The sequence below is a fragment of the Macaca mulatta genome, chromosome 18, assembly GCF_049350105.2.
Source record: "Macaca mulatta isolate MMU2019108-1 chromosome 18, T2T-MMU8v2.0, whole genome shotgun sequence".
Classification (NCBI taxonomy): Eukaryota; Metazoa; Chordata; class Mammalia; order Primates; family Cercopithecidae; genus Macaca; species Macaca mulatta.
Window position 1 is genome coordinate 43,490,387 of NC_133423.1, and position 22,259 is coordinate 43,512,645.

Sequence of the window (22,259 nt, forward strand, 5' to 3'; positions counted from 1 at the left end):
GCTGTTACCAACCTCAGACTTTACAGAGCATGAGTCGGGGAGGGCATAAATAACGAGCAAGGGTCACTGGAGGACTTAGAAAAGGGACACACTGGCCCACTCCTCTGCCACCAAGCATGGAATTCTGAAGAAACCTTCGCTTAAACCATGTCCTTTTCTGCATGATAATCTTGGCATGCTGTATTTAAGAAGGGTCAACACTTACAGTAGCCTAGTTCCCAGACAGAGGTGCCCATCTTCTGGGGTGGGGGTGGGGGTGGAGTGAAGTTGCATGGCAGGAGCTGGGTTGGAGGACTATCCTTTGGGTGAAGGAGTGCAACTGGTTCTGCAGTGGGTTTGGGCAGAAGGCAGTAACCAAGGACCAACTGGGTAGGGACAGCTGGGCCGGAGACAATTAAGCTCTGTTAATGTTCAGAGAAGAATCGGGCTGTGCTAAAGGCATAATTAGCATTGTGCTCAGAGGAGCAGCCAGGCCTGGGCTGAGAAAAGGGCCTGGGGCTGCCCGGGGTGTCAGCAGGGATTTGGTAAGTACTCTTTGCCAAGTCTAAGAGACTCGGAGATAAGAAGTTAATTGGCCCCTGGAAGTTTGTTTGGCTTTCGAGTGCTACCCTTAGCAGAATATACATTTTCATAATGGGCAACTCTTTTTCTAAGTTGAGATGATCTTTTTGGATGAATGAACATGCGAGTCAATATTTTGTTATCACCCGTGCATTCTCACTGTGTTCAACTGACCAGGCTGCATGGGGATGAGGGCTTAGCTTGGCATTCAGGTGGCTTGCTGGGCCACTTCTGCTCTGGGCCCTACAGCTTTCCCATCTCGACTCCTTCACAGACCTCCAATCCACCCAAACTCGTCTGTTCACAGGTCTAAGGATGCATCCTGCCCTTAGCTGCCTCTGGTTTTTGCTCACGATTCTCTCGGCTGAGCATCCCTTTTCCGATCTTGGCTCCATTGACCAGATCCCTTACGACCAACCGTAGGAGCCTCCTCCAGGAAGCCTTCCCTGATTTTCTCTGACCTCTGCAGCCAGAAGACGGACCACTACCAGCCTGGGAGCAACTGTTGCTTCTACCTAGTTCTAGGTCTAGTCTAGCATCTACCTAGACTAGCTTTTCTTCGCACTGCTCACACAGGCATGTGAGTCCACCTGGGCCTCTCGGAAGACCTGAAGACTGGATTTGAAAGAAAGCATGACTTTCTGCTGGCCTCTGTTCCCTGGGATGCAGCCCCCCAGCGACATAAAGCCTTGGAGTACCCGACATAAAGCGAGTCCCGCACCCAACTTCTCCAGGGAGTCTGAAGGGGGTAGTAACAACTTTTCATTCATTCACTCATTCAACAAGGAGGCACAGATCCTGGCCTTATAGATTTATGAGTCTAGGAGGGAAGACAGATGTTGCACAAGCAGATCAGCATTTGGAACTAAGGCTGTAAAACGAGACTGCCTGGATTCTAATCCTGATTCAGTCGCCCCACTAGTCATGTCGTGCAATACAGGCAACCCCTGTGTCTCAGTTTCCTTACCTGTAAAGTGGGGATACTAATATTACCTCCTGCCAGGGGTAGTTGCAAGGATTAAAGAAGATGATGTGGAATGTTTAGGATCGTATCTGGTACCCAGTGAGCTCAATCAGTGGTGGCTCTTAGCACTGAGTGGGCTGCGAGTGGCACAGTGTGGAGTGTGCTGTCGGGTCAGTGACTGTTCTCACCTGAGTCAGGAGAGGAGACTCAGGGACAGCTTCCTGGGAAGAAACCTTTGAAGCTACAGCCAGGAGAGTGGGGTGAGGAGAGGAAGAGAGGGAAAGACACCACAGGCAGGGAGAAAAGTGAGCCTGGAGTGCTCAGAGAGAGGGCGGCGGGGTGAAGCTGAGAACAGAAGGGGCTGAGCCAGTGAGAGGGCTGGTGGGGTCATTCATGGGAAAGGAGACAGTGGCCTAGCCGAGCCGTGGAGGGGGAGCAAAGTCGTGGCCAGACTCAAGAAAATCTGCAAGAGCTGCTGCTCACAGACCCTGGGGACTGGCAGCAGGGTCCGGGTTGGTGGTGAGTCAGGGACGGCCTTGGGGCGGTAGCAGGCACAGCCTGGAGGTCCTTTGCTGGGAGGAGGTGCAAGCTTGGGGAGCAGAAGACGGGTTCCACTAGGACACTTAGAGTTTGAGGGGCCAGTGGACAGGCCTGGGGAGGTGTCAGGGAGATGCGCCTGGGCCTGAGATGCAGCTCTGGAGTTTGGGGGCTGCTGCTGCCCTTGAATCTGCCTGTGACCAACACAGGTTTTGGGGCCTTCCCTGGCAAATCGCTATTGCTGCCTGTCCGTTGGCAAATCCCTTGACTTCTCCATGCTTCTGGTTAAGGGGCCACCAAATAAATGAAGTGTTGGAGAAGGCTGTAAAGGTGAACACAGTGCCTAAGTGAAGGCTCCTACACTAAACTCTGCGATGGCCCCGAGGGAGACAAAGGTTGTGCTGTAATGCATATACTTTGAGCCCACCCAAGTGTGCAGAGCTACAAGCCTCAAGCACGGAAATGCTGCCTGTGTTGTGCTTTCTATGAAGTGTGACTATAAAGGCGACTTGTGTCAGGGGGGCACACAAAAATCAATCTGTAGATTTCCTCAGATTTTCTCCAGGATCTGCCTGTGCAAGGGTCCAGGTGAGACATTTTCCAGGCGGCCACTGCGTCGAGAGGCTCACGTGAGGCGTGGGCAGCCCAGTAAGCTCAACTCTAGGAGGGTATGGCTTGGGAAGGCAGCGTACCTGCCGTCCAACAGACATTTCACTCGGGATGAAAGTTCAGCGTGGGCTCCAGCTCCTACGTGAGTCTCCCCCCACAAGCCGATGGGCTGTTGATGTACCGGGGTGTTGGGAGAAAAGCAGGAAGAACAAACAGGTGCTTTGTTGCTGTTGTTTCTGGATTTTAATTAACGCCAAGACTACACACTTGGAGAAGTGAGAACTCTTCCTACATTAGGGACACTGATAGGGAGCAAGTTTGGGGAAAAGTAGAAAAAAATCAGTTCTTCTATTTTCCAATGTAAAATAAAACCCCAGGGAAGACGGACTTTGTTTTTAAAAGTCTCTCTTCCTGAGTGTGCCCCCTTTCTGGCATTGGACAGCAAAACCAAATCAGAGTTCCAGAGACAGCCCTACTCCCTTCCCACCAAGGAGGGCGTGGGTGTGGGGGATTCTTAGCCTCGCAGTCACCCAGCTGCCCAGGGCTGCTGGGACAGGCCGGTGGCGGGCAGGGCTCAGGGCACGTGGGAGCAGGGAGAGGGATGCGCACAGTGGGGAGCTCCCAGCCCTGTGTTTGTACTGGATCCACCTAGGAGAGAAACAGATCCCAGCCCTCACTCTTTGATTTTAGGGCTATGTAGGGCTGAGGGGGCCTAGGAATCTGTATAGTAAGATCTCTGGGTGTTTCTGGCGCAGTCAGAGTGGGCACCACTGAGAAAAATGTCTCTTCAGGTGGATGGGAGTGGCAGAGACTCCAGAAATGACTGAGACCCTCTTCTTAGCTCAAATTGCCTTTGTTCAGTTTGGGCTGGGCTCACCCAGGCTCAGGTACCCCTAGGCTCATAGCTTCCACCCCTACCTTCAGGCACGTCCCCCAGCCCAGACCTCAGCCCTCCCCAGCTCCCAGGCCACTCCTCCTCCTCTGAGTTCCTGCAGCACTGAGAATTTGAACCCCGGATGTGAAATGAACAGCGGTCTCGGAGTCCTCTGGGTGGGAGTGTATGCCAGGCCCCTGCTAAGTGCTTGATGGGACTTAGACAGCCCCCTTCTCGCCCCCAAGCTTTGAGGCAGGCACCAGTGCTCCCTGGCTCTAGGGAGGGGCTCTGGTGAGCGCAGGGATGAAGATTTGGATCCCAGACCATGAGGCTCTTGTACCTCTCGTTACCAAGGTGTGTATGAGAGGTCCCGGGAAAGGAGACCCACAGCCCCTGGGCATTGCCCACCCACAGCTTGGATGGGAGCCAGGAGGAGCAAGACGAGATCCCCAATCCTTGGCAGCTCGTAACCTCTAGGCCTCACTCCTTTGCCCCCAGGCAGGCAGTACAGGCTTCATTGTCAAACCCTGGCTGCCTCAGTTTCCTGCCCTTCCCCTCTCCTTATGCAATGGGAAGGGACAAACAGCCCAAATGTGGGCAGGGATGCAGGACTAGTAGCTGACAATTTCCCAGGGTGTCCCAGTGGGCCCCGGTGCCCTCTCAGCAGGCTGATGGCAGGTGATGTGGACTAAGCAGGGGACACACTCACAGATGGCATCTACGTGCGGTGCCCAGGAGGAAACCAGAGGCACAGCTTGGCAGCAGGGCCAGCACCAGAACTCAGATTTCCTGACTCCTAGCTGGTTGTTCCGGCACCAGGCAAAGAGGAGAGGAGTAGAGGAGGAAGGCCTGGCTAATCCTTCCTTGGGCATGACCCACGGCAGTCTCCTGGGGCTTCTCACCCTCCTTCCCTGCCCCTCTAGGTGAAAGGCAGGTGCTGGCAGCCCAGGGGGACCTGGTGGGATGTTGGGACCTGGAGTGCTGAAGTGACGGGGTTGGTTGGGGATCTCACTCACTGGTGCCTCATAATTGCCCAGGCCTTTGGAGTTGAGGTGTGAGAAGCTGGAGGGTCTGCCTCATACACATCTTAGGGGGCAGGAGGGTGGTGGAGGGGTCCCCTAGAGGCCAGTGGTGATCCCCACTGTCCTCCAGGCAGAGCAGGCAGGACCCACACAGCACTTAGAATCAAGCCTTGAAAAAGACCAGGCTGAGCATGGGGACCCTGAGGGGCAGCCCAGGGCTTCTCTGGGGGCTGCTAACTGTGCTCAACAGGGGGCACCTGACGGGACCATGTCAGCCCCAGGAGAAGCACAGAACACACTTTTTAACTCTGATCTTGTTGCTGGGATCCTGAATGCTCCAGAGCACAGTGAGAGCTGCCTCTTTAGAGAGGTGGCTGCTCGGGGAGGAGGGAGGTAGGGCCTGGAGGTGGGTGGGCTCCAAGGCAGTGGCTCCTAGGGCGGGGGTATGCATTTGTGCCTTCCTGAAGCAAATGTTCATGGGCTAGACGGCCTGGGGTCATGGGGACCAGACAGCCCGGGTGCCTGTCCCCAGGCCACCTACAGTGGGGGGCAGATGGGTAGAATGACAAATGCAAACAGGGTGCTGGGAGAGAGCCCTCTTTGGATGGATGAGGTGATCAGGGCAGGCTTCTCTGCAGAGGAAACCCAAAGGTTGAGTGGGGGGCAGCCAAGTCGGGGGTGAGGGCGGGTGGGGGGCTTGGTGGGAAGGGACAATGACCGACCGTTCCCACACCAGTCCCCTCTCCGCACCTGGCCCGACATGTCCCATTTGATCCTCACATAGCCCCGTCGCGGATCATGCCGGAGGGTGGAGATCAGATGATCTCCAGTGTGCCCAAGGCCACTCATGGAGGTCAGGGAGCTGATTCCCAGATCCAGGAACATGCCTCGAAAGTTTGGTGCTCCCTTCTGCACTGTGCTTATAGATGTGGGATCCTTAGCTTTCCTGGGAGCATGGATCCCTCTGAGGATCCCGATGAAAAATCTGCATGTCTCCCAGAAAAATGTACCTCTACACAGGTTCACAGATGTCTGCATACAATTTCAGGGTTCTCACACCCTGAAGGCCACCAAGGGCCCCAAGGACATGAACTTTGCACAGCACAACCTAAATCGTCAATGGCAATGTCTTAGGAGCGTAAGACAGCGACTGCCTCGGTAAGGCCATCAGCACAGCCATGGCCGCACATGTCGTCCGGAGGATCAGGTGGCCTTTTTCTGTGGCTTTTGAGGTTGAGGTTGGGTACCCTTGTGGCTAATGCATAACGCCAGGATGGCCAATAAAGACACCATAAAAGTTCCCTACTGTGTGCCTGACACTGGACAGATGAAATCTCCAGGTCTTCTGGGAAGCCCGCAGAGGTAAAGGCTGTTTTCTCATTTTACTGATGGAAACTGAGGCTCAAGGAAGTGAAGGAATTTGTTTCAAGTCCCAGATAGTACCATGAACATGAGATTTGAAATCATGCAAGTCTGACCTGCAAACCTTGGTTCTTTCCATTTTCCCTTCTCACAGAAGGGGCTTTCCGCTTCCCGGAAGCTGGCAGGGAGTTTCTCTAAAGCGCAGGTTGGAGTGGTCAGAAGGGAGTGAACGGACAGCACGAGGAAGGCTCAGCACATGCCAGCTCCACTCACGGGAAATGACTCACGGCAGCCCTGCTGCTCTCGGGCTCCGGGGGACACATACACATTTCCTGTGTCTCGGTAGAGCCTTGGGCAGTGTGAGCTGGCAGGGCAGATCGCTGAAGGCGGCTAGAGATAGAATAGCACCCAGCTCTGCATCCTGAGACAAAGAAGACTTTCCCTGGGCTCATATGACAGAGGTATGTTGCCTCTGGGCCTCAGTTTTGCCATCTGTAAAATGGGGTGAAGATCAGACTAGATTGGGCATATTCTGTGTGGGACCCCCCTAGTGACAGCATCAGCATCACCTGAAAAACTGCAAATTCTCCTTTATGACAGTGGCTCTCAAACCTTAATGTGCATTGAAATCATCTGGAGGGGAGTTTCTCACTCGAGAACCACACAGCGAGATCAGGGATCGGCGAACTACAGTCCACTGGCCAAATCTGGCCACGGCCTGCTTTTTATGGCCCATGAGCTAAGAATAGTTCTTTCCATTTTTCAGTAGTTGGGGAAAAAAATCAAAGAATATTTTGTGACACATACAAATTATATGAAATTCAAATCTCAGTGTCCATAAATAAGGTTTCGTTGGCACACAGTCACTCTCAGTCATTTGCATATCGTCTACGGCTGCTTTTTCCGCTATGAAGACAGAGTCAAGGCGCTTGCTCTCCTGGTTTCATGCTGCTGCTCGCGCCCTACACCTCACAGGGATGTGGTTAAACTCGGCTTTGCCTCTTGGCCTGCAGAGCCTAAAATATTTACTATTTGGCCCTTCATACAAGACATTTGCCGACCCTGATCTATAGAGAGAAGGGAAAGGAAGAGAAAGGGAGGGGAGGGGAGGGGAGGGGGAAGGGGAGAGAAGGGGTTTGTGCAAGAGCTGGGGTCCCTTCTGGGGAAAAAAATGAGCTGTCAGGGGCTTTTGGAATCTGAGAGAGTCCTGCTCTGTGCTGGGCCAGCACTTGGAATCTTTTGCACAGCTGCTTTGAGGGTGATCTGGAAGGCCCCTCGGACCAATAAAGACCTTCCCTCTTGCCTGTATGAAAACCTAACATTCCACTTCTAGAGCAGGGGCTCTTACCTGGGAAGCCCCCCATCCAGAGGCCAGGCTTCAGGGGTTCTAGGTAAGCTTTTAAGCATGCAGGTGTTTTCTGGGGAGAGTCTGGTGGCGCCAGTGATCTTCCCTACCCCTCCAGAATCCCAAGCACCCTTTTGTTCCTTTGGGGCACACATTTTTCTCTTCCTACCCTTCCTTTCAAAATGTGAAAGTCCCCGGAAGGGGGACACTGTGCATGTACATCCTCCTACCTAGGAAAGGGGTGAGATGATCTGATGGGACTAGGCAGGCTTTAGGAACGTCCAAGGAGTCTGAGGAGGGGTAGAGGGTGGTGGGGGCGGGGGTGGGGGCATTTAGAGAGAGGAAATGGTGATCAAGGAAGAGGGCCTCTTTCCCAGAGGGCTGCAGGACCCCCAAGCCCATACAATCTGTACTCATCCACTTCTCCGCATCAGCAAGAGGCATCCAAGACTCGCAGCCCATCCGGCTACCCTCCCACCCTCACTGGTGGGCATCTCCACTCCCCAGGCCCCACAAGGCCTCCCGCCTGCAGCATTAGCCAAGCAAGTCTCAACTCTGGCCCTGGGATTCCAGGTATTTTCCCAGCCAGCCGCACCTCATCTAATTGCTTTCCAGTCAGCTAATCCCTGGCCCACGCCCTCCACTCCAGCCAGGCAAGCCACGTCTGTGTGGTCAGCAGGAGCTTCTGAGACTTCCCATGGCACGCGTCCAAGCCTGGGGCAGCCTCTCGCCTCCCCTTGCCCAAACCACATCCTCTTTGCCCTTCCCCACACCTCAAACTCTCCTCTAACATTTCCAAAAAAAGTAGAGCTTGGTCCAGTCCAGACCAAAAGCAGCAGACTAATTCATTCCCTACCACCCCGCCCCCCAGACTCATCACTTCCTGGCTATCAGGGAAGAACAATTAGCAAAAAGTGGAGCTGTACCTACTGTTCAATTTCCAGAGCTAATTGTTTTCAGCAGGGTTTTGGCCTTAATTAAAGGATAATTAGTTACTGAATGTGTGTTTGCATTTCCACAAGTGTGTTTGCGTTTCCTAAGTCTGGCTTTTAACCCTGGGAAACCAGATTCAGCAAATACTTTCATGTTTCAATACTTCTGAGTAAGGGAGAAGGTCTTAATTACAGAAATCGTAGTCCTGTGTAATCAAAGGGCAATGCAAGAATGAGTTAATTGTGCCTTCCACACACCCGGCCACGATTTCTGTTGATCTGCTGTGAGGAGAGGGTGGCAGCTGCCTGGCCCTGCCCAGCACTGTGTCCCTATCTGTGGATTCTGTTCTTATCCCTGTCATGCAACTGGCCACCCCAGCCACAGCCCTTCTCTTCCCTTTCTATGCATTTCTTCTTTCTTACCTTTTCCCCCTCGTTAGCACTTTGGGAGGTCGAGGTGGGCGGATTGCTTGAGCCCAGGAGTTCGAGACAAGCCTGGGCCACATGGCAAACCCCTGTCTCTACTAAAAGTACAAAAAATTAGCCAGGGGTGGTGGTGCACACCTGGAGTCCCAACAACTTGGGGGGCTGAGGTGAGCCGATCATTTTGAGCCTGGGAGGTCGAGGCTGCAGTGAGTCCTGATTGTGCCACTACATTCCAGCGTAGGTGACAAAGGGAGACCCTGTCTCAAAAAAAAAAAAAAAAAAAAAAGAAGGACCGTGTTTTCCAGACCCTGCAGGGAGCTCTCCAGCCAGGTAGCCCCACACGCACACTGGCTGTGAGCTTGAGGCTTTAGTATTCATGGTGCCCCTTTGCTACCTGGTGCCGTGAGAGGCTATGAAAAGTACTTTTGAGACTTTTGATACTTTAGGGATCCAGAACTGCTCCAAAAGCCTGAGGATTCCAGAAGCCACCTCCAGACCGCCCTGTCCAACATAACAGCCACCGGCCACATGTGGTCTTGGGTACTTCACATGTGCCTGAGTCCAAATCGAGAGCTGCTTTCAGTGTAAAATACAGACTGGATTTCAAAGACTTCGTACCAAAAGAGAAAAACATAAAAAATATCTAACTGGTACTTTTTAATATTGATTACATGTAAAATGGTGATTATTTGGCTATATTAGACAGCATAACATTAATTTCACCTGTTCCCTTTTCAGTTTTTTAAAATGTGGCTACTAGACCATGTAAAATTACACATGTGGCTCATGTTATATTGTTACTGGACATGTTGCTCCATAGACGAATTCTACTGTAATTGTCAAGGGCTAAAGGGTTTCTGTCATCCTCAAGGTCTGTGACTGTGGGTGTCCTTTCCCACCCACTCCATTCTACTCACATTGCCCCTTCAAGGGTCCTGGATTTATCTCCTCCGAGAAATCATTCAAGATGAATTCTAGAAGGGCTGACTGTTGTCTCTGGCTTTGCTCAGTCTATGCACTCTACTTCCTTAATTCAGTCAATAAATGTCTATTGAGGACCTGCTATATACCAGGCACTGTTCTAGGCACAGGGATACAGCTGTGAATAGACACGTGCCCTGCCTTGAGAGAGTTTCCATGCTAGCTGAGAGACAGAGAATAAGCAATTAACAAAGAAAACTCCAAGCCAGGCACTAGCAGGGCAATGAAGAGAAGGCAGTCAGGCTGGGGACGGGCTGGGGTGTGGTCAGGGATGGTCTGAGAAACTGACATCTGAGCAGAGCCCTGGACAGGCACCTAGAAGAAGGACCTTCACCCAGAGAGTGCTCCACGGCCCTGAGCCTTGTGTTCCTCCACATGTTTTCCCAGTAAGAAGCACTTCAGTTTACACAATATAAAATATGCTGTGAACCCCTCCTTTTATTTCATGTCTTTGTTTTTCAGGGGTGGTGTGCCTCTCAGACAGTGAGCTACAGGGAAGGAAGGAAGTCAATTTACAATGAACAAATCTGGCCAGGTGTGGTGGCTCATGCCTGTAATCCCAGCACCTTGGGAGGCCAAGGTGGACGGATCACCTGAGGTCAGGAGTTCGAGATCAGCCTGGCCAACATGGTGAAACCCTGTCACTACTAAAAATACAAAAATTAGCTGGGCGTGGTGGCGGGCTCCTGTAATCTCAGCTGCTCGGGAGGCTGAGGCAGGAGAATCTTTGAACCTGGGAGGCAGAGGTTGTAGTGAGCCGAGATCACGTCAATGCACTCCAGTGTGGGCGACAGAGCGAGACTCTGTCTCAAAACAAAAAAAAACAAACAAAAATAATTAACACATCTACCCGAGGGCCAGAGAGGGTAAGCTGCAGGAGACTGTCTGCCTCTGAAACCCACCTTCTTCCTCCAGCATTCCCCTCCTCTTCCTGGCTACAAGAGAAGGCCGATCCTGGAGTTCTTTCTCACAAGGCCTGGCCCAGCCCACACTCGGACTTACAGTTCAGTGCTGGTGGCAATGAGAGCAGAGCCATCAAGAAGGAACTGGAGTCTAGCTCTGTCTTGAGGTGGACAGAAAGGAGGAGAAAAGTTAGTTCCCTAAACATCATTCACATCTGAAGGCAAGAACGGCAGCAGGTGGATATCATCAATGCTAATTTGAGCTACAGGTCCTGAGAGCTGGAGCGGGTTGGAGAAAGATCCGCGCGGGTCCTGGAGAGTTGTGTGTGCTTTATTCACCCCTGGCTCTTAGTGCAGGGCACCATTTGCTTCTTCCCTCCCCAGGAGACAGCAGCTCTGTGAGGACAGGGACCCCGGTGTACTTATGCTCAGGGCCTAGCAGCGGGTCCAGTACTCGGCACCCCAGCTGCTAGATGGAGGGCACCTGTGCTGGAGCACGGAGGCTGGGCAGGGTGGGGGCACGCTCTGGGAGGCACGGGGGTCGGGGGCACTGCAGACGTCCGCAGAGTTGCCTCCATCCTCCTTGCAGGTGGGAAACAGGCAGGCTTATTTTTTGTCTTCTGAGTTATCTGAAGTAACCGATGGCCATGTTTTGCAACCCCAGTGCCTGGTTTATGATCTTCGAAATGTGTAAGTCGCTCTCCCTCCCTCCCAACCAATCCTCCTAACCAGACCTGCACTCAGAAAGTCCCCCAGCCGGGCTCCCCTAGTGTTTGCTGCCATCCACCTGCTGGGAAACTGCTAAGGGAGAGTGAGGGTGTGTGAGCAGGAGGGCATCCGACTGTGTGATTTTAACGCTAAAGGACTACCCCAAAGGATTTAAAAATCTAGACGGATGCTTGTGCCTGTGTACATATAATCCTGTACCCACAACTCCGGCAAGGTACGATTCTCTCCTCCACAGTTCCGTCCATTCAGCAGCTTAGAAAAAAAACCCTGCACACCCTCCCTCCTCCAAGCCGTCAGCAGCTGCCGGTCCCCTCCCACCTTCAGCTCAGCTCTACAGATAGCAGGGGCCTCTTGAAGTTCAGACATTAATTACCGAGTCAGAAGATTTTTCAAAATTACAAGGCATGGCCCCAGGAGATAAGAGGAAGGAGGAGGAGCAGGCGGGGGAAGGAGGTGGGAGGGCAAGCCGCCCAGGGCTGTGAAGGCAGGGCTGGGGGTTGGGGGCTGGGGAGGCGCCCCTCCCCTGGGGAGAGTCCCCCTACTGCCCTCACTGCCCCCACTCATCAGGCTTGTGCCCTCTGCAGAGAACAACGCAGAGACCAGGGATTTATAGCTCGTGCTGGGCCCATGCCCGAGGAGGCGTCCCTGGGAAGAGAAAGGGCTGGGGACAGGGATGCAGGACTTTTCTGGTTGATCCTGAGCAGAAAAGTTTTGACACCACCATCTCTTACCTCCCTACTTCAGTCTTAAAGTAGAATTCCGGCTGGAAAATGACTGTGAATTTAAATTGTTTTCAAGCAAGGGGAGATAGGCGAAATCATTCTCTCTCCCTCATTAGGAGGATGGATGGAGATGAGGACTCCCCGGGAGCGAACTGGAAGGAAGGTTTCACTGGGGGTCAGCAGGGCAGCTCAATCTAACTATGAAAAAATGCCAAATAGTTGATGTTTATTAGGAAAACTGCTCCCTGCTATATACCCTTCATAAGGCTAGTTAATTCCCCCGTGAGCACATGCATTCTGAATCTCTGTATTTTAGAGAAAATACCCAAAGCTTGCACCCACACCACCTTCCAAAACAGGCTTAAAGAGATGTCCTCCTGAGCCATGTTGAGATCGGTTTAGAAATCTCTTGAGTTTTAAGACTGTTTAAAAACGGTTCTGGCTTGGAGACTGGTTTCCCTTTGGAAACCAGTGTCTGGTGGAAGCTGGTATTTTTATAACTCTAGGCTCTCTATCAGATCCTGTGTTACCATGGTTGCTAAGGGGAACACTGGCTTCAAATTTCACATTTCAGTTTGCAGAGTCTGGCTAAGGAAGCAGAACAGTCAAAGGGTGGGGGCTGGGGAGAGGGTCGGGAGTGGAGGTGGGGTGGGTGGGAGACTCCAGTTCTATCTTGAGGAGGTCAAGGATCCGGGCAGCTTCAGATGGGGCTGCTTCTGTGTGTTTATGTGTGTACGTTTGGGGCGTGGGGGTCTGGGCAGGTCGGCGTCACCCCGCTGAGTTAACTTCACTGTGTGTGCTGAGCAGAAGAGGGGAACGAAAGCTCTGGAGGGGACAAAGCGGGGTGGGGAGTTATTTCAGCGGAGGTTACAGGAATGGTCGCTTAAGCTGGGGTATTCATAGCAGCAGCTGCTGGCCCTGCAGGGACTCCGATGCTAAGCCAGTGCCCAGGGGCTGGGTACCTGCCGTAGGGAGGCTACATTCTCAGAGCAACATTCCAGGCGGGGTCTGTGCCTAAGATTAGGGCTGGAATAAACTGTTCATGGAGAAAGGTTCTCCTGATTTTTCAAGCTTCATTCTAGCCCTTCACCTCCTGCTAAGTCTTTTTGTTTGACGGTTACAGTCAGAATAAATTTAAAGGCAACCAGGAGCTGGGGAGTTGCTCTCTGCTGGGATGCCCTTTGAGGCGGACCTCCAGCCTCCTTGCCTCCTCCGCCATCTGGGCTCCCACGTTCCCTCTCCTGCCCACGCTTTATTTGGAGCACTGCACTCCTCCGGGCACTGAGCTATCCGTGGGCTCCTCTGGCTAGAGACTGCTCCAGATTTAGTTGACTTTGTTATCTCAGCACATTTCCAGCAAGAAATGTGTCCAGCAGACTTTTCAGTTTAATAAGGAAGTAGCATTTTTCTCATTGTTTGTTGAATGAATAAAGAAACACTCCTTTGTTCCTTCCATGGTGTTGCTTTGTGGCTTAAAACCTTTCAGAGGTTCTTGGAGTCATCCTGCATTCGCTAGAACACCTCTGGTGAGAGCTGGAGCTGGCCATGGCTCGCTCATCAGGCCCTCTCTTTACCACCCAGATGGGCCATGCTTATTCTGGCCCCCATGCCTTGGCTCAAAGGCTCCTTCCTGGAGGCTTTCCCTGTTTCCACCATGCCTGTCCACAATCCACTTTCCCTTAAGCCCCAGCTCCCCTGCCCTTTGTCCTCGGCGGCTCCCCACCCCTCTCCCCATTCCATTTCCCCACATTCATCCAGCTCCCAATTCATCATAAGTGTTCATGGCTGCTTAATTTCAGGAGGATTGCAAGCTCTTTGCTGAAGGATCACAACTTATATCCCTCCTTCTGGTACTACTAGGAAACTTTGCAGTTCAATAAGAAGCATTGTCTCAAACTAAATCATTGCTTGTTGAATGAGCACAGACTCCAGGGCAACATGCAGCCGGGGTTCCATGAGAGATGAGACCTAGCCCGCCCCCAGGTAGCAACGAAAGACTGAAATGATTTAAAAGCAACCAAGAAAGGGTCACGAGGCATTAATACAGCCACCTGGCAAGGAGCATATCTGGAGACAGACGTTGACAGCCCCGTGTGGACATTAGTTCTATAGGATGTTGTAAGAGGAACGAATCCAGGCAGGGTGGGGAGGAGGTGGGAAGTGAGCCCGGCCCTGAAGGTGGGCAAGAGCCAGGCAAGAAGAGGAGAAAGATTGTTCTCATGGTGGGAGGAATGCGAGGCCACCTATGGAAATACAAGTGGAGTAGTTTGGCTGGAGAGAGGGGTTGTGTTTGCTTATGGAGGCCTTGGATGCCCAGTTGGGAGAATGGACCTCACTTTCTGGGGCTGACTGTGTTGCGATTCTTCTCTTGGGCAATGCCTGGAACACGGTTTGTATTCAACAGCAACACACAAACTGACGGTTCCCTGCAAGGCTGTCATAGGCCACTTGCCTTACAGAAACACCTCGCTTATTTTAAGCCTGAAAACAAAGCCACAGGGTGAGTATTATTCTCATTCCTATGCTACAGATAAGAAAATTGAGGTTTCAAAAGATGGAAGAATTAGGTTAAAGTCCCACGGCTAGTAAGTGGCACAGCTGGGATTCAAACTCAGGTCTCTCTGGCTCCTAAGGCTGTGCCCCTCACCCAAGGGTGTTTGGCTGGTCAGTGGATGCTCACTGGATGCACCCAGGATGCTGAGACTATGTTCCTTAACCTTGGTTGGACATTAGAATCATTTGGAAAGCTTACATATCCCTGAAAGCTTACATTTTCAGGAAGTTTGGTTTAATTGGTTGAAGAAGGGGTCTGATAATTTGTAATGTAGTAAACGCTTCTCAAGGTGCAGGGTTGAAGATAATTTCCCATGGATTCAGTCAGCAAATCTTTGCTCCCCGTCAGAGTTCATTGTTACCCCGGGGGAACAGACTATCTTGGTCACTTCTGGCCAAAGTGGGTCCTGCCCTGGCCTCTGCTGGGCAGCCGAATGCCCTGCTCTTGGGAAAGGAGGAATGGTCCGCCTGGAAAGGTGCCTCTGAAGAGTGTGTTGCTTGACTCTCTCAGTCCTGTGAAATAGCAGAGGCTCTCCACCCACACCCGCTTCATCTCAGCCTTTTCCGAGGTCAGATTTCCCCTGGAGCCAAAACAATGTGAGCAATTGAATGCACACTCACGCAAAAAGTTTAAAAAGTGGCTCTCTCATTGTTGCACAGAGCAATTTCATTTCCTGAGAAGCCTGACTTGCTGGCCTCTGTGTTCTCCTCCCTGGCCTGTGCCTGCCCACCTCCTCCAGGAGCCCAGCCAGTTATGTCCCTTGGGGGCGCCCCTCAGAGACAACCCTCAGAGGCACCTGCCCTCTCCCTGCCCTTCCTTTGGAAAGGGCAGGGAGGGGCAGATGGGATTTCTGGGGCCTGGAGGGGAGGAGAGCCAGGGGCAACCAGAGGGAGAGGTGGGTGGGGGTCAGGAGGTGGGTACAGAGAGATGGGAGATTCCTGGCAGAAAGCACCCTGCCTTCCTCCTTTACTCCACTCCTGACCTCTGGCTATGGCTGCTGGACTCCAAAGAGACAGGAGGGTTGGAATTATGGGCAGGGATGAGCTGGGGTGATTGGATGGAGAGAAGAAAGGTGGGATGTTCAGGGGAGAGAGAGGATGAGAAGAAGTGGAGGAAAACAGACGCATAGAACTTTGTTGAAAATACCCCTGCGTAGCCGGGCGCAGTGGCTCACACCTGTAATCTCAGCACTTTGGAAGGCTGAGGTGGGTGGATCACCTGAGGTCAGGAGTTTGAGACCAGCCTGGCCAACATGGCAAAACCCCATCTCTACCAAAAATATAAAAATTAGCTGGGCTTGGTGGCAGACGCCTGTAATCCCAGCTCCTTGGGCGGCTGAGGCAGAAGAATTGCTTGAACCTAGGAGGTGAAGGTTGCAGTGAGCAGAGATTGCACCACTGCGCTCCAGTCTAGACGACAAGAGTGAAACTCTGTCTCAAACAAACAAAAAACAAAAAACAAACAAACAAAAGAGGGAAAAGAAAATTTCCCTGCCAGAGAAATTTTCAACCAAGGACTTTAAGTAAGGGGCTCAGAGAGAGGCATTCAGTGATAACCTAGAAGAGCCTCCAACACCTTGGGGTCACAGAGGCACGGAGAGGCGGAGGAGGTGGAGAGCATTGTAGGGTCGGGGAATGAAGGCTCTAGACAAGCCAGACCCACAATCTGGCAGGTCGGCTCAGAGGTACCAGCTGAGATGGGAAGATGACACCCTTTGCTCAGGCCATAAACAATAATTGCACCCCTCCTGTGTGTGCAGCCTTCACAGTCACAGTTAGGCTGAGGACCGGGCCAGGAGAAAGGGGTCCTTAGAATGCTATTATAAAATGTTCATGGGATGTTTTTCCATTTGTTTGTGTCTTTTTTCATGTCTTAAATAATATATTATAGTTTTCAGTATATAAGTTTTTTACTTCTTTGGTTAAGTCTATTCCTAAGTATTTCTTTTTGATGCGATTGTAAGATTATTTTCCCAATTTCCTCTTCAGATAGTGTACAGAAATAGAAAGGATTTTCATATGTTGATTATGTTTTTGGCAAATTTACTGAATTCATTTATTAGTTCTAACAGTTTTATTTTGTGTGTGTGTGTGTGTGTGTGTGTGTGTGTGGAGTCTTTAGGATTTTCTATAAACAAGATCATGTCATCTACAAACAGAGACAATTTTATGTCACCCTTTCAGATTTGGATGCTTTTTATTTCCTTTTCTTGTCTAATTGCTCTGGCTAGGATTTCCAGTACTATGTTGAATAGAAGTGGTAAGATTGGGGATCCTTGTGTTGTTCCTGATCTTTGATTGGAAGATTTAATATTGTGAAAATGTTCACACTATTCAAAGCAATCTGCAGATTCCATGCAATCCCTATCAAAATCCCAAGGGCATTTTAAAAACAGAAATATAGAAAACAATTCTAAGATTCACTTGGAAATATAAAAGAGCCCAAATAGCCAAAGCAATCTTGAGTGAAGAAGAACAAAGCTGGTGGCAATCACACTTCCTAATTTCAAAATGTATCCCAAAACTACAGCAATTAAAACAGTATGGTACTGGCATGAAAACAGGCATAGAGACCAATGAAACAAAATAGAGAGTGGAGAAATAAATCCACACAATTACAGTCAACTGATCTTCAACAAAGGTGCCAAGAACACACAATGGGGAAAAGACAGTCTCTTCAATAAATGGTGTTGGGAAGACTGGATATTCATACAAAGAAGAAATTATACTCTTATTTCATACCATACACAAAAATCAACTCAAAATGAATTGAAGACTTAAATATAAGACCTGAAACTGTAAAACTACTAGAAGAAAACATAAAGAAAAAGCATCTTGACGTTGGTCTGTACACTTTTTTTTTTTTGGATATGACTCCAAAAGCACAGGCAACAAAAGCAAAAATAGACAAGTGGGATTGCATCAAACTAAAAAGCTTCTGCACAGCAAAGGAAATAATCAGCAGAGAGAGAGAGACAAAGTATAGAATACGAGAAAATATTTGCAAACCATACATCTGATAAAGAGTTAATGTCCAAAATGTATAAGGAACTCCTAAAACTCAATGGCAAAAAACCTAATAACTCAATTTAAAACTAGGCTAAGAATTGGAATAGACCTTTCTTCAAAGAAGACATGGAAAATGGCCAGCAGGTGTATGAAAAGATGCTCAATGTCATTAATCATCAGGGAATGCAAATTAATTAAAGCCACAATGAGATATCACCTCATACCTGTTAGAATGGCTGTGAGCAAAAAAACAAAAGACAAGCTGGTAAGGATGTAGTGAAATTAGAACCCTTGTACACTGTTGGTAGAAATGCAAAATGGTGCATCTGCTGTGGAAAACAATATGGAGGTTCCTCAAAAACTTAAAAATAGAGCTGCCATATGATCTAGCAATCCCGCTTCTGAGTATTTATCCAAAAGAGCTGAAATCAGGATTTTGAAGAGATATTAGCACTCTCACATTCATTGCAGCTCTATTCACAATGAGGCAAGACATGGAAACAACCCAAATGTCCATCAGCAGATAAATAGATACAACGATGTGTATGTGTGTGTTGGGGGTGGGGGTGGGGAGATGAAGAGCGGTTGGTTAATGGGTACAAACATACAGATAGAAGGAATCAGTTCTAATGTTTGATAGCAGAGTAGGGTGGCTACAGTTAACAACAATGTATTGTATATTTCAAAATAGCTAGAAGAGAGGACTTGAAATGTCCCCAAGACATAGAAATGATAAATACTCGAGGTGATGGATATCCTAAATTCCCTGACCTGATCATTACACATTCTATGCATGTAACAAAATATCACATGTACCCCGTAAATATGTAAAAATATTACACACCAAGAAAAATATTTTAAAGTGGTATATACATATGATGGAATACTATTCAGCCTTTACAAAGAAGGAAACTGCAATATACAACAACATGGATGAACTCTGAAGACATTACTAAATGAAATAAGCCAGTCACAGAAGAACAAATACTGCATAATTCCATTTACATTAGGTATCTAAAAGAGTCAAATTCAAAAAAGCAATGAATAGTGGTTGCCAGTGCCAGAGGCTAGGGGGAGGTGCAGATGGGGAGTCGCTAATCAATGGGTGAAAGTTTCAGTTATGCAAGATGCATATGTTCTAGAGATCTGCACAACATTATGGCTATGGATACAATACTGTATTGTACCCTTAGAAACCTGTGACGAGGGTAGATCTCATGTTCAGTATCCTTACCACAGTAAAATTAAAAATAGAAATTTAAAAATATTTAAAAAATAAAAAAAGAGCTTGCTAAGCAAATATGAGTTGTAAATAGCAGAGCAAGGAGACTCCTGCAGCTACAGATGACCAATAATCTTCTTCAATCACTCTGAAAACCACCTTGGCAGACACTATTTGTTCTTACACAATAAAAGCACACATTGAAAATTCTTCTTCATCTCTGGAAGAAGGATCTCTGATTGGCATGTTAGTTAGGGCAAAAATGGAATCAATTCCACCAAGATCTACTGGGTTCCTACCATATAGGTGCTGAGTTATGGACCAAGAAGACAAACAGAGTAGCTCCTGCTCTGCCTGCAAGGCAGGGAAATGGGGCGGTCAGATCTGGATTCCAGGATTGATTCTACCACTTGGTGGCTGTGTGGCCCTGAGCAAGTTGCCTGACCTCTTTGCTCTCCTCTGAAAAATGGGGATGATAATCTTCAGAGTGCTGTCTGAGTTAAAAGAGAAAAGAACACACGAGGCACTCGATTTAGATGGAGGCGTCCATGCCGTGAGATGCACTGTTACCGTCACTGAACACTGCTACAACGCAATGTGAAGAGGCTGGGGTGAGGATGGAGCAGTAAGAACGGAGGGCACTTCCAGTTCCCTCAGGGGGAAGCTGTTGGTGTGCTGAGCGGGGGCTACACAGAAAAGGTGACTTTAAGCTGGGCCTAGGAAGAAGTGTCAGGGACAGGAAGACAGAGAGGCAGAGATGACTCCAAATTTCAACCTTGAGTAACTTAAAGAATGGTTAATTTGATGAGGTCAGGGTGTGAAAGGATGTCCCCAGGGACTCCCAGAGAGCTGGGTGTCCTCCAGGCTGAGGCGCCTGGGGACTGAGCACGTGCTTAATCTAAAGGAGCGTGGGGACCAAGTGAGCTTGGACCTCAGAATGAAGGGGGCCTCTGTGAGCACAAGGACCCCCAGACGGACTGGATGGTGAGGACTTTCATCTCTCCCTTAGGTTTGTCCTCAGCAAGACCCTTCACTCGGAGATGGCCTGTGGGTTTGTGTTTTACTCAGAAGTAGCAAGGAAAGCACTGCCCTGGGGGTGCAGACGCAGGCGATGGAGTGAGTGACTTGACTGAGGAAAGGCAATCGCATGGGTTCTGGGGCTGCTGCCTGGCCGCAGGGAGGCAGGCAGCATGGGTGGAGGCCTGCATGACAGCTGCACTGAGTAGGGGCTTTGGGGTGCAGTTCTGGCCACATCCTGTTGGAGGGGCCTGAGGGATGACCTGGGACAGGCGTAGTGGGCAGCTGGAAATGTGGGCCTGGGGGTGGTTCTGGGAGTGGAGCGGATCTCAGGGCAAAGTGGGTGCTGTGGATTTGGGGTCAGACATCTACATGGCCCCAGGGGGAAAGCCTAAGCTTTTCCAGCATGGAGGTGGCTGCAGCAGTGCCTTTGGCTCTGGAAACTTCCATAAGCCGGCTCAACCTGCTTTAGGGATGTAGGTCAAGCCTGGTTATGACGCAGCAAATGACTTGAAGAATTCAGGGGCCCCCACGGAGCTGGGAAAGGCAACAGGCTGTTCACAAGGATTGATAAGATCCGTAGGGTACCCCTTAAGTCCCCATCTTTTCTTATGGCCCAGTTTTAGGGAAGCCAAGATTTCTCCTGGAAAGAGCCCTACCTGGAGTTCAGGAGCTCCAGACCAGCTCTGGCATGGGCCAGCTGTGTGTCCCTGGGCAGGACACTCAGCCCAAGTAGCCCTTTAAGATTAGGCGTGTGCTCAGCCCCTAGGCCCCATCAACCTAGATGACAACCAGCTCTCTGCCAGTTGCTGTGCTCTGGGCACCTCCTTCCAGCCTCTGGCCTCATTGTCCCTAGTGCGCTTAGCTGTCTCTCCACGCCTCGCCACCCTCCCTGCACCTTGCAGAGAAAGCAGCATGAGCACCGTTTGCAGGTGAAGAAGCCGAAACTCAGAGCAGGTAAACGCTCCGCAACGTGGTGCAGTTGACGAACAACAGAGCCAGGATCTGAACCCTGCCACAGCCCGGCCCTAGCTAGCTTGGTACATGGGGCCCTGCCCTCTTCTTTTACAAACTGGAGAAGGCCATAGGTGATTTATTTATTCTTCAAGTTTACCATGAGCATGGGATGGGTCTGTGTTTGTCAAACTGGCCCGAAAAGTTGAATGCATCCAACAAGTGTGTGTTAGGCGTGGCTCTTTGTTCTTGTCTGCACACATCTCCTGGCACCTTCCGGATCTCACACCGGAACGTTTGTACTACCTCAGGCGGTGTTAAAACTGTCCCAGCAGCCAGGGCTAGCGCTCGGCTATAGCCTTGCCTCCCTCTCGGAGGAGCAGGTGACAACAACACCAGGAGGTGTCCAGATCACGCAGAGGAAAAGTGTTGGGGCAATTCAGGTCACCGCCCTAGAACAGTGCTGCTCCCTGTCTCGAGGTGGGTTGTCCAGGGCACAGGGCAATGCAGGCAAGGATGGGAGGACCCAAGAGGCCATGTAGGCCCGCTCCTAGCCTCCATGAGGCTGCCTTCAAGTCATTCCAAAGGGTGCAAAAAGCAGAGCTGCCGGCCCTCATGGAGCTGCATTCTGAGCTCAAGGCACTTTGAGGATGAAATAAAGTCAGGAGAGGCCATTGTCTGAATCTGTGAAACAAATCTGATTTCAAGTGCATTTGTTAAGAAATGTGGTTTGGGTACATGGAGTGGCAGAGGCTCACAGGTTTACAAAGCACCCGAGAGACAACTGTGTGCTCTGTGCTAGTCTGGAATGAGCATGCTATTGTTCTATACACGGATGCTTCAAAAACACTTATAAATACACTCCCTCCCTTCTCTTAAATTGCTCTGTTATATCGTCTTTCTTTCAAAAACACAAAGATGCCCCTTGACCCCACAGCTCCCCTTCCCTGCTGCCATTCACAGAAAAACTTCTCCAAAGACTTGTCCACACTCGTGTCCTCACCTCCACTGACACCCAGGGCCCGTGACCTGCTTGTTGCCAAACCCAGGACACTTTTCTGTCCTGGTCCTTTGATCTTAGGAGGCTGTTCCCTTGTGTCCCAGTAGCCCCAGCAGAGGCCTGCCGGCAGTGGGAGGGTACAACACGGGGGAGGCGCCCAGGTCCCAGTGAAGGGCTGCTGTGAGGGTTCTTACACGCCCCCTTCCTCTGCCTCTCCATCTATACTCTCTTCCTGCATGGTTCCATCCGGTCCCCAGCTTTGAGCACCAGGTGCATACTGATACTTCACAGAACCCTCCATCCCCTATCTGCATGCGTGACCTCTTCAGGATCTCTAGACCCTTCCACCCGGCCAACCTCCGGGCAGTTCCCTACGGACAGCTAACAGGCAACTCAAACATAACTGACTCTTGCTTTTCATCCCCATTCTATTTCTTATCCAGCATCCGCCATCTCAGAAAATGGGGCCACCAAGCTGGTAAATGGGGAGTCCATGTCCCCTCCTCCCTTTCCTCCATCTCACATTACTGAGTCCTGC

The 22,259-nt window shown here is 50.4% G+C and overlaps 1 protein-coding gene across 23 annotated transcripts in view; it reads right to left on the reverse strand.

Moving 5' to 3' along the window:
* CTIF (cap binding complex dependent translation initiation factor) overlaps positions 1-22,259 on the reverse strand; it is a 336,570-nt gene that overhangs the window by 22,727 nt on the left and 291,584 nt on the right. The window lies entirely within an intron of this gene.